This window comes from Lepidothrix coronata, unplaced genomic scaffold, assembly GCF_001604755.1.
Source record: "Lepidothrix coronata isolate B3197 unplaced genomic scaffold, Lepidothrix_coronata-1.0 Scaffold23, whole genome shotgun sequence".
NCBI classification, from domain to species: domain Eukaryota; kingdom Metazoa; phylum Chordata; class Aves; order Passeriformes; family Pipridae; genus Lepidothrix; species Lepidothrix coronata.
The window spans coordinates 3,703,573-3,716,697 of NW_016690203.1; the positions used below are offsets into that span (position 1 = coordinate 3,703,573).

At 42.0% G+C, this 13,125-nt stretch overlaps 1 protein-coding gene across 14 annotated transcripts in view; it reads left to right on the forward strand.

Moving 5' to 3' along the window:
• The window catches only part of ATXN1 (ataxin 1), a 292,826-nt gene that overhangs the window by 227,142 nt on the left and 52,559 nt on the right, over positions 1-13,125 (forward strand). The window lies entirely within an intron of this gene.

The following is a 13,125-nucleotide window of genomic DNA, read 5'->3' on the forward strand; positions in this document are numbered from 1 at the left end:
CAACTATGGAACAAGACTCCAAAGGTCTTGAGAATGTCTGTGCGTGAGGTTTTTAAGAATTTATTATTTATTTAATAATGCTATCTTTTTTGCTTTTTCAGCATTTTACAAGTTGACTGCCTAGAGGTAGGCACCTGGGTTTGTATTTAGGGACTGAAGTAAGTGGGATGGCTTTCAAAGGTCCTGCGTACCTGCAGCTCTCAGAATAAATTAAAGGCAGATGTTCTTTTTGGCAAGTTTGACAGAAACAAGTAGGAGATGCTGGGTGCCCAGCACCTTTGAAAAACTAGCAGCTTATTCAGATGTCTAAAGATGGAGTTAGGCATTTATATTTAGGCACCCAAGTTGGAAAGGTCTTGGCCCTGTAATTATAACAACCACTGTCCCCTCTGTCCTGAAGTGCTGTAGCAGAGATTCATCCGAGAAGCCGGAGGTTAGCATGTGGGAGTGAGCAGGGACAAAGTGTGTGTCTCACTGCAGTGGAAGCAAGCTCGGCTGCCTGCCTTATAGCACATGCAAATGAGGGTCAGATGGCTTGACAGTTGGTTATGAAACTAAATAGAAATTATGCAAAATGAGATTGATTTTGCACATATTTTTAGGTTTTGTCTTTTAGGAGCTTGAATCTTTAATTAAAATACTGAAGAGGAAAGAAGTACAGGCGGCAACTGTTATGTTTCACATATATACTGGATGTAAAGTAATAGCCTGCTATGCTCTTTTTAGGGATCATTTTTATCCCATTGCAACTGAGAATATAAAGCCATCTTACAACTTGCCAGAAGTGACACCTGCTTTCATACTTCCTAATAATTACTTTAGCTTTGACAGAAAGTACTTGGCAGGGTACATACAAATTATGACTTACTGCAGGATACAAATAATGTCATAATGACTTTAGGAGTTTCTTTTTATGCTCAGGATTTTTGGATGTACATGTTTTGTTGGTATGAAGTGAGTGAATAGAGCAGAGTTTTGGGTGTTGTCTTTAACTTCTAAATAAAAATATGTATTGAATAGTGTAAGCCTACCAATAGACTAGAAGAGGGAAATAGGTTTTCAGTGGCTATTTCAGCAATTTTTTTTCTTTTTCAACTCTCTGTTGTGAAAATGGCCTAGATATTTGCAGGAAATAAAATTAATTCTATGCTAAATAGTCACAGTTGTGTTGCTAGAGGAAAGAACTTGCCTGCGGGTTAAAGTGGCATCGGCGTGGAAAGACTTCTCTCCCCTCTTCCCTTCCTTGCAGTAGATGAATGTTCATTTTTTAAAGTGTGTTTGGATGTTGTATGCACTCTTACCCAGTTTATTTGAATTCTTACTGCAATTAAGTAGAACTTGAAGTCATGTGAAGTCACGTGAAGTCATGTCTGTCTGAAAAAATTGAAGTCTTTATTGTATATCTGATCCCAAACTGTAGACAGATAATCTTCTGCAATGGTTGGTAGTTACTGAATAGCCTTTAAAGTATTTGGGGTTAAATGCATTAAAGTGTATATTCTATATAAAAGCCCATTTTGGGAGAAGGTAACAGATGCACAGAAGTCAGTACTTGCCCAAATCAGTCCCGGAGCTCTGATAGAGCAAAGATGCGCTTCCGCATCAGGATGGCAGGGGTTTTACCCTGGGCCCCAAAGGAAATTCTTCCTTCTCTGCATTGTTTTGGTCTTCATAAGCAAGATGAAGTTCTAAAATCATAAGAAATGGTTAATTGGATTTCACTGTTCATATCTGCAACCTGTCTCCCTGAATAGTTCTTATAGCAAAAAGGAGGCAAAGGAGAGAGCCAGGCACGGGTACAGGTTACTTTTCAGCAGCTCACTGAACTGTTCCTTGAAGGCGAGACAAACAATTTCTGAAAACCAGAACATGACATTTTAATGTGAGCTTCCTTAAAGGACTGGAAGAGGAAGGCATCGATAAATACACTGCTTTTGCAAAGCAGAATGAGCAATCGTAGAAAGCAGTTGGGAGTCAGGCAGTTTCTTATCTGAAAAAAAAATAACAGTGCGTTACTTTTCCACCTCTGTTAGGCCTTTTGCATCCTGCCTGAAAAAAGTTAAGCTCTTTCCATAAAAAGAATGAATTTGGAAAATGTCATGTGTGTTTCTGTGTGTGTGCATATTAGTCCATGTCTTTTATCAGACAACGCTTTAAGAGATACAAAGTTCATATGTATGTCGGTCTTTCATTACCAGAAAGACTTTGGCAAATTGCAGGGGATTCATACAGCTGCAACAAAAGTGATGAATGGACTAGACAGAAGAAGAAAGATTAAGAACTACATACATAGAGTTTGTCTGAAGGAGAGACAAAGAGGGTGAAGGAACAGGGTGATGTTAGAACTACTAGTGCTGCACCTGAGGGGTTATAAATAGCCGAATTTGAGGAATTGTTTTGGGTGGTCCAAGCAGTATGGCTAGGAGTAACAGGATAAATTTTAGTGCAGAAAATGTAGGCTGAAATCCAGAAACACTTCCAGCTAGTAAGATCTGTTAGACTGTGGAATAGTCCCCAGTGGGAAGGGGTGGAAGCCACATCACTCTAGTCATTTGATGTACACCGAACAAAGGCAGAGCTCTCTAATATGGCACAGGAGGGGTTCTGTGTTGGGCAGGAGTCTGAGTATCACCTTTGAGACATGTCTCCTTCTTCCCTGTGCTATCTGGGGGCGGTGCCAACAGTGACCATGTCTGGAAATCACAGGGGGATTTCTAAGAACTCTGTATTTTAGCATATATTTGAATAGGGATTTCCATGCAGAAACACAAAAATCCCTCTCTGTTCAGCTTTCTGCCCTGCAGCTGTCTCTTCTTGTTGTACTAAACCCCAAAAAACTAAAGAAAGAGAACAGAAGTTGCTTTACTGTAAAACTACCTAGTGATAAACTTTTTTAAACTTCACTTGGAACAGGCTCATCAGGCTGTTCTCCAAGGCTGAGGAAGAGCTGTTGGCAAGCTGCATAGAGCCATTACAAGTGAGAATGACTGAGCAGAACAGGCCTGTTTTACTCATTCACTTTTCTGCTGTATCCAAGCAAGTCATAAGTTCTTAAATTCCATTTTTCATGTAGGGGCTTGGTCTCCATAGTTATGTCTCTTGTTTTTTTGATCACAAAGTTAATTTTCCAGTGCATGACCAGAAAACTACAATGTGTATGATGAAAACTAGGTGTTGGGTTTTTTTTTTTAATAAGCCTACGGAATTTTTTCTGTCACTTATGCTTGCAGCACCATATCCTCCACAGTTTTTACTTGCTCCTCCCCAGACTGCTGTGACAGTGGGACTTTGTATTGCTGATTCTTTACTCTCTTCGCCACTCCATGGATAATCTAAGGAGAAAAACCTTTCACTTCCTTCAGATCAAGTCCCTGCTATGAAATTTTAGAGAGAGAGAAGTCTACTGCTGAAATGGCTGTTCATCTGAAGCTTGCACAGACTGCATCTTCAGATGCTCTGTGTTGAGCAGGTAGGGGAATGGGTGCACACTCCTGCATGGTGTTCCCGATGCAGAGCTCTGCCGCGGCATGCAGACCAGGCTCTCAGCACCCTGCATCTGTAGCTGCCTGGTGCTTCAGTACTGTGTGTTCTCTTTCTGAGAGCTCCTTGAGAGAGGAAGAGGAATTATGTGGCTTCATGCAGGCTTATATGTTACAGCTGGCTTCTGTACTTTTCTGAGTCTCAGAAAAGCAAGGTTAATGATTTCCCACTGCCACCTAAGTTCCAAAACACGGATGGGGTTCAAGAGAGAAATATATATCAAGGTGTTGTCAAAATACTTATTTCCTTGGCAGGAAGCATTGATCCTGCAAACTATATTCTATTACAATGACTTTATTTCTCCTATACTAAGTGACTGATACAGACTATATTTAATCAATTTGTGTGATGGATGTTGGCGAACCACCGTAACAGTTGGTCACTGTGCACATCATCTGCTGCTGCTGGCTGGTTGGCTGCTTTCAACAACCCAAAAATAGGGTTTAGCTTGCAAATCAAGGTTTTAAAGGTTTATTTTGTCACTGAGTAATACACTGGGCTTTGGTTGCCTGACTTACTCATTTTTTTGTCTGCGTTTATCAACACTGAGTAATGCCTACAAATAATGAACCATGCTTCTGCTTGTTAATGTGCTTTTGTTGTTTTCATTGTTTGTAAGCCTGTTTCAAAGGAGCAGTCGGGGTCATCTCCCAGACAGCATTGTATCTTCCTAAATGTGTGCTTGTAGAAAACAAAGATGGTTCAAAAATGGTTGTGAACCTTTTGAATTAAAGCCCATGTTCCAGATCTGCGAGGAAAGTAGTGATTTTTTTTGCCATGTTTGTGAAGTGTTCTTTGCTTCTTGTTTATTTTTTTAATTTCATAGTATGGTCAAGAAGCAGCTGAATCACAGCAGTGGTAAAGAAGGATAGAAACAGGAGCTATGTTTTTGCTAAGTCCTGTAGAATTCAACAAAAACTCTGATCCTCCTTATATTATCTTGAGTTTTTCTGTAAACAGACCTGCTAGACTCAGACTGTGAAATATTTTTAAGTGGACCTGTCTGTCATTACAGTTAGATCTCCAAAGAATTCTGCTGGTTTTGGCTGGAATAGAGTTAATTTTCTTCACAGTAGCTCATATGGAGTTATGTTTCAGATTTGTCCTGAAAACAGGGTTGATAACACAGGGATGTTTTCATTACTGCTGAGCAGGGCTTACACAGCGTCAAGGCCTTTTCTGCTCCTCACACCATCCCACTGGTGAGTGGGCTAGGGTTGCCCAAGCAGCTGGGAGGTGACACAGCCAGGAGAGCTGTCCCCAACTTACTCAAGGGATATTCCAGATGATGTGGTGTCATAGTCAGCAATAAAGCTAGGAGAAGAAGAAGAAAGGGGAGGACATTCAGAGTGTGGTAGCTTTTGTCTTCCCAAGTCACTGTTACGTGTGATGAAGCCCTCCTTTCCTGGCTGAACACCTGCATGCTGATGGTGGTGAATGAGTTCCTTTTTTTTGCTTTGCTTGTGTGTGTGGCTTTTGTTTTAGCTATTAAACTGTCTTTATCTCAATCCACAAGTTTCTCACTTTTATCCTTCCAATTTTCTTTCCTATCCATGGAGGGGGGGAAGTGAGTGAGCGGCTGCATGGTGCTTAGTTGCCAACTGGGGTTAAACCATGACAGAGTAGTCTATGAAATGCCTGTCTTCCCCATCCTTTGGTGAACTAATTTTAACCTAATGACTCAATTGCAATGCTGCCTTCCTCAGCAGCCATTTCTGTGGCACATGCCTAACTTTTTCTTTGGAAGCCAGCCTGTTTGTCTCTTAAAAAGTGAATTTTTAAGGATATGGCAATATTTTATTTGCTCAGTGAAACTAATTCTTCGGGTGGAGAAATTAGTTAACTGGAAAGAGTGGTTCTGGAAGGTTGTAGGGTAGTAGCTACCTGCTAGTGCTGCTCTTCTCGCTCCTTTAGTGCCACTTTCTTCTTTCTAAGGAATTAGATCAGGATTTTGGCATTCAGCATTGCTGACAGCAGAACTGGAAGGCCAAATCCTGATTTTTTCCCATTTCATGGCTAAACAGAGAGTCTTGTCCTCCTCCAGAGAGGGAGTGAGAAGTGAAATGCTCATTCTCACCTGCTGTCTTGGCTGTGTGGGCACAGTTCAGCCAGGGATCTTCTGCTGGTGTGACTGCTTGGACTGGCAGCTGGGAAGGCTCCACTTGGCCCTGGCCAGGACCAGAAGACTTTGTATTTCCAGGCTCCCTATGGCTCTCTGCTGAAGCCTTCCTATACATGCACGTTGCCTGGAACTGCCTCTGTCTATCGTCTGTGGAGGTATGGGACTGTATAGAAATAGAGAGCAACTCCTTCACCAGTATAACTCATCCCGTTTAGTTTAGGGATTTGAGTCCTGGTCCATCCAAGGGATTTGTGTGGACAGGTTTGGTCTTGCGCCTGCCCAACAGTACAACATCATTTTGGTGAACGGGGACTTTTCTGAAGCTAAGGCAGACTGAAAGAGGATGCAATTTCTTATGGAACAGTGAAGAGGAGAGAGAGTTTACCTTTAAATTTTGATAGAGGAACGGGGTTGTGCTTGGCTCCTCTCCCTGAAATACCTTGGTCTCCAGAGTTGTCAATGTGACATAGCTCTCAGCGGAAAGTTACTTAAAATAGAGAGGAATAAAGGAGCGAGAAAGATGCTTGGAGAAAAATTGCTTATGTTTTGCTAACAAACCATAATATGCAAAGTATTGTTTTAGAGATCAGGGTAAGCACCAGAAAAATTGCAGCAGGTCAGCAGAATATTCAGAGATTCCCTTGCAGATCTAAGAGGCAGAGGAATTGAGCAACAGACAACTCAGAGCTCAGCCTGACATTTGCAGACCGAGTATCGGTGGGTCTGGGTTGTAACTGTAAAGGTAAATGGGACACCGATACGGATGAGGTGGCACTAAGTGTGGAGCGAATCAGCTTCTCACGGCAGCAGCTCCCTTTAGGGCTCATCAGGTGTGCCAAGTGTGAGACAAGCATCTTGGATGAGATATAAATGATTCAGCAGTAACTGTATTTCAAGAGTAAAGAGCAGGCACCAAAAGGTTATAGAAGAATCGGGCAGAAATGTAAGAAGCTGAGGGATGATCATGAGGGATAGAATCATGCAGCAGGGGGAGAACCCACTCACCAGTCTTGAAATGAATAAAACCACATATTTCTGTGTATCATAAACAATCTTTGCCTTTTACATGCACACACATTAACAGATCTGTAATTACCAGCAGACTCACCTCAAAGAAGACGGTGTTACTCTTACTTTCCCATCACATTTAGATATTCCTATTTGTGAGAAGAGCTGAGAAGTTGTTCTGCATTTCCTGGCACAACTGTGTACTGAAGACTGCTTTAGCCAGTCTCCCTATCCTTTCACCTTCCAGACTGGGATTTCTGTGCACACCTGGGGACAGACTTCTTTCCCTGTCTGAAAGACTTTTCTAATAGAAAAGTTTGCATGTGTTCTTATGTAAGAGTTGTATGTGTGCAGGAAGAATTGTCAAATCTGAAAATTATGCTTTCTTTTCATCTTTTTCATTGAGTTTCAGAATTAATTTCTAAAGCTTCAGTGCACATTGGAAAGTTGTTAAAATAAGAAGTTTAAAAATTGTGGATTTCAGATGTGGTTTTCCTTGTTTTTTTTCTTTTTGCCTTAAAACAATTGAAAAAACAACTGCATCGTATTTTTCTGTAGGAAAGAGAATAATTCAGTTCCTGTATTTACTTCCAGGAAAGAAACAAATGCTTTTGAACATGGCACATGCAGTTCCTTTTTTCATAGTGAGAGGGGGCTTTTTCAAGCATTTAAAAAGCTGGAGGTGAAATGATTAATATAGGCACTATCTTGTAGCTGTGGCATCAGCAGATCTCCACTCCCCTTTTAGTATCACTAGGAGCTTGTTTGATGCAATATGAAGAGAAAAGTAGAATTGTGCTAGTGATTTTCATAAGAAAGTAGATGTTCTTTGTGGTTCATCCCAGCTCAGTCCTGCCTGAGTTCAGCAGCAGCAGAAATCAGCAGTTTGATGCCTGTTCCTTTCTGGGCTTGATCCTGGGTCTGTTTCCAGATGATTTATGCTGGTCTGAGTATTACTGGAGTTGCTTCTCAATATGGAAGGGGAAGGATGAGGAGCATGCCCACCTTCATATGTGCTGTCAAAGTGAGGAGGAATGCCAAGCTTTTGGTATATTGTGATAGACTAAGCCAGACCAGCATCTCTGGTTTCCGACCTGTGACAGCACAGCAAAAAAGAGTAATAAAAAATCTGTCCCGATCTATTCTGTCATAGGAGCACAGTCTGCAGCCTTCAGATAGAAAATGAAAAAAAAAATTATCTGGTTGAACAGAGCCAGTGCCAGCGTGACCTATCCACGTGGTTGGGAAAAGCGCCTCAGGATTGAGAGGAGGGAGCATGACTGGAGTTTAAAATCTTTTATCTTTGGCTCAAATGCAAACTGAGTAATCCTCATGGTTTGGCCGCCTGTGCATGTGTGTTGGAGCAGGGAGGGTGGAAATTTCTGTGTTTAATGGAGCTGCTTGGGAGACATCTATTTGCTTGCTGCACAACAGAGGGTTGGTGCCTGGTGCTGTGTGTGCAGCCCTGCATGGTGATATTGAGCTGGCACCACTGCCCTGTGCACCCCTCTGTTGCATGGCCTTTTGTGGTAGACTGGGAAAGGGAGCAGGGAGAAGATGTGTGCAAATCCACATCTGTTTCAAAACAAACCCCACTATTCGATTGCATTTCCTGACAGGTTGTATTCTGGGCAGTTTCATATATTGCATGATGTGGAGATAGTGTTCCCTTCAGGCGTGTTGGACTGAGTTGCACTCTTCCCCTTTTTTCAGTGTTGCTGGTTTGTTAGCTGCAGATTAGAGACAAAAGCTTTTACAATTAGTTTTTTAATGGGAGAGAAGAGGAGTGACATTGTGACCCGCTAACAAATGTGGCTGAGATCGTCTGGATTTCAGCCCACACTGGGGAGAGTGAGGTCCTGTTTCCTGGGGATTAGTCCAGAAAACCACCCCTTGTTATCAGTTCTCACCATTTCACAAACCCAAGTGAGAATATTCTGGTGTTTCCAGGTATTCAAGAAGCGTATACCTTCCAGCTGTCCAACTAAAAAAAATTCCAGATAGTGCGGGGATCGTTTCAGAGTCTGCTGAAGCTGAGATTTCCTAAGCGCGGTATTTACAAGCCCTCCTGCTAGGGAAGTGGAGGAAGGAGCTTCTTTCCAAGAAAAATGTAGGCTGGGTAATCTGACATCACTCAGAGTCACATCACCCTACACCCACCAGAATTCAAAGATAGAATGGAAATGGCATAATCTGTTCTCACGGTAACACTAATAGTACTGCTCCCGCAGTTCATTGTGCGTTGTCCCCACCCGCCATGGCCACAATTAACATTTCTTGCAGTGACTTTGAAAAGTGTTGCCATAACAAGGTTGCTGATCAGCAACTACAAAAATCTTAACAAGGTACCTAATGGAGCTTTTTGTTTCCATTATTTCTGCTTAATATATTCTGAAAAAGTCAGGAGGTTTTAACCTTGCCTTCAGCTGCAGTACCCTGGCATGTTTAATAGAATACCACTTCATTTGTACTGAAGCTAGTGTTCTTTAAAAGGGTTTGGAGACCCCTCTAATGTAGTCAGTCAAATTGGTGCCTGGAGCCAAAGAAAACGTATACCCAAACACATGTTTTTGGTCTTGAGCTAAAAAAAATGCACTTCATGTTGAATAGTCTCCTCCAAGTGCCGCAGTTAATAAGCCATGTTGTGTTTTTACTGGAAAAGTATGCTTCTGGCCAAGCATTCTTTGCATTTTTCCCAGGATTTAGTCATAAAATCACTTTAGACATATTGCAAGTATGAAATGTGTGTGCATCAGATAAAGGGCAGCAATTCTTGTTTTGCTGTAAAGCTCCATAGAAACATTTTTATCACCATCAAATGCATTATCCCAAGAAGTCTGGCCCCTTTCTTTACTGTTAACATTTAGCTGTATAAGAATGCTGAACGACAGAGACCATGCTAACAAACTGCTTGGTGATCGAACGGACAGCACCCTCGCTATGAGTTTGATGCCATCAGAATCCAACTGCTTTTACAGCGTCTTAGACACAGACATCCAGTGCTAATAGCTGGCCAGCGTGCAGATCTGCATCTTCAATCCTAGCTGCCTAATTCTGCATGCATAAAAAAGCAAGAAACCTGAAGACTTTCTGCACTATTTTAAGCATTATTATTTCAAGAAATGGTTTACGCAAGCGAGAAAAGCCTCTAGCACAGTCAGCAGCCTCAGCCCTTCGAGGCTGTTGCATCTCACAACACACTCTCGCAGCCCCCTCTGGCTGATGCTCGCAGCATCGTTGCTCCGCTCTGGAGCCGGTCCCCAAGTCCTACTGATGGCTGGAGGAAAACATTCCCGGGGGCGAGTGGAGCAGAGGGGAGTGAGATTCCTGGAGGGAACCTCTGCGAAAGTCAGCAGCAGCAACGTTTTAAAAGAACAAGTGTATGCGCGGTTTTATGTATTGGAATAGAGTGATCTAGCTATCAAACATATGTTCACACATACAGAGTATACAGAGTAATGTGTATATACCACCTCAACGAGCCAATCTGTGTTCTGAAGAGAAGAGATATTTAAAGCAGCTCTGCAAACTTTATAGCTCTGGGAGAGACTAGCTGGGCTTGTCTCTGCAGGGACTTGCAGTAAAGCTGGTCTGATCTTCATTTCTTTGTGTATGCAATTTGAGTATCTCTTCATGGGTAGCTATATATATGCTAAGAAACAGGCACATGGATTTGGAGTACAGATGAAGGGGAAAAGTCCAAGGGACAAAAGAGGGTTACCCAGCCCAAAATCTGACTTGAACCCCATGAAAGTGTCATGGAGCAATGAAATGTGGAAGGAAGTCATCTAAAAGCCATCATACAGGCTAAGAGAGCACTGGGGGCACTGAATTGTCACCATCTCATATCTTCCTTGGGACCAGCATCTTTTTCCTCACTTCCTGTGGAAGGCACCTACCTGCCCAGCTTGAAGAGCAGGCAGAAGGCAGGAGAAAGGCAGGACTGACTATGCCTGGCCTTTGCACAGAGACGTAGAGTGGAAGTAGCAGAGTGACATATGCTTGTTTGGAGTTAGAAAGCCCTGCTGTGCACCAGTTGTGGTGTATGGTGCTCACCACCTGCCCATGGTGAGTCATACTTTTTGACAGATGATTAAAACTTCAGTGCTGTGTTATTCGTTCTTAATCATCTTGGGAAAAGATTAGCTGATAGGTTTGGGACCTTTTGTAACTAGCACATTTGTGGGTGAAATTTTTACTACAGTGTAATATGTCAGGGTAAATTTTACAGACGTCTGTGGATCCAGGTTAGATATCACCTGGTGCAGAAGTCTGTGATGGGAAAGTCCACAAAATGTTTTTGAGTATGCAGTATTCCCATATACAGTGTACAACAGAAATGTTGATCCTAACCCATTCCTTCTGCCATGGGAGCACTCTGTGAAGGAGCTGTCTCTGTGGTTTTCAGTTGGCCAACAAGACTGCTCCCTTCTACTCCTGTCTTCCTGGAAAAAAGCTGTATCCTGGATGCCCTGAAGGGGAAGAGATGGGACACAGGATCATTAGAGAGGAGGCTGGTTCACTGCAGTCATCTCTGCTCCCTGGCATCCTAGCCAGGATGTGTCTGTTGCAGCCTTCTGAAGGAGGGCAGCTCTCCAGGGAACATCTCTTTCTGCTGGCCAGCCTCCACCGACTGGAGCGAAGTACTAGCAGAAGTCAGAATAAGATCTTGAAGGCAAACGTCTCAACAGTAGTGAGAGTAGTTGGATTTTCCTTCACGGGGTGATGCATTGGAGATTCAGTTGCAGGTTTGTGTGTGGTTCACCAGAGATATCACACTGCATTCATTCTGGATCAGACAGGGCTGAGTTTTCTCCATTATAAACAAACTTCTGAATCTCCTTACTAGTTGAGTATCTGAAATATTTGAGCACTTTGCCTTTTTTTTGACTACTTGGCATTTTTTGCTTGCATGCACTGTAGCAGCTTTCATAGAGGAGGAACTTTATTTCACCACTATCTTTCTAAATACCCTTTTCTTTTTTTTACTGTACCTAATCAATCTTGCTGTGTTACTAAGAGCAACATCCCTGTCGACCAGTCAAAAAGCTGGAAGTCTTACATGGCCTGGTGTGTAGCCGGGCACAAAGCTCCCTTTCATGGCTTCGGCTGGCTGCATTATCAGCTGTACCGAGATCACAGTCCTGATAAAATGGTGTTGAAAGCACTGAGAGTTTCAGGCTTTGTGCTCTCTGCTGAAGGGATAATTTTAGAATGTTCTTCCCCTTGATAATAGTAATTTTACAGCAATGTAACTGTTGAATTTTAGAGTTGGATCAGTGTAAATGAAGTCAGAATCAGATCATTTTTTCTGAGGCAAAGAAAACTCTTCATATCAGCAGATATAAATGTATTAAAAAATCCAAATGTGCATACACACACAAAAATCTACATCTTCTTAAGGCAAGACTGTAAATAATTAATATAATAACCTGCTTACAAATTCAATCTAGGTATATTAAGTTAGTCAAGACATTTCAGAGTAGTCCTCTTCTTTTTTATCTTGTTTTGCTTTCTGTAGCTACATGAATGCAGGTAACTTCCACCTGCCTGAAGAACAAGAAAGCATTTTTCCTTCTGGTTTGAGGGCTGCGTTTTCAAAAGGATCTTATACCTCTCTTCCAGCTTTCCAAGCATGTTTTTCTATGGGGTTTTTGTTCATATTTTTCAGTGTTTCCAAAAAGAAAAATGCGACACCTTATATACACATTCTTAGGGGCAATTTTTGCAGCTCTTTGCAAATAAAGCATTTTGAGGCTTCTTGCAAGGTGATTGTACTAAACGAATGTAGTAAATAATCCTGAAATTGCAATATGCCTCATTTACACTTGAATGGAATTACTTAGATGTGGGATGTCGCTGGTACAAGTGGCTCCAAGTACACTGTTCAGTTCTGTGTTCACTAATACAGGCAGCTTTATCTCTTGCTTATATAAAAAGCACGACACTTTCAAAAGAATTCAAATCTCACTTGACTCTGCTCTTCTATGGACGATTGAAGTTAGGGACCTAAATAAAACTGGTCCAATACTCAAAGGTGCCGAACAACTGCATCTTCTGTTTAAGTAACAAGTAGATGCAGCTGCTTGGCACAGATAAAAATCAAGTTTTTTTCAGGTTCCTAAAAATGGATTTAGAAGCCTAATTAAAGTATACAAGGTTCAAAAATGCTGGTCCACACAAAGACTGTGTTTGGCAATGAACTGAGTGGGGATGCAGATGTGCTCTGATGTTTGTGCAGAGCTACCTGCAGGTCCTTCATGGAGTAGTGCAGGACCTAGAAAAGGCTTTCAAAATGCTGAATGCACAGAGTTATGGAAATTCATCAGGGAATTTGAGGACCTGCAGTACCCAAAATCATTTTGCCTCTTGCAAACAGAGATCATGAGTTAGAATCCGCAAGTATGGTCATGGAAGACTAAAAAAGTGAGTTTTGCATCTCCAGAACGTACTGA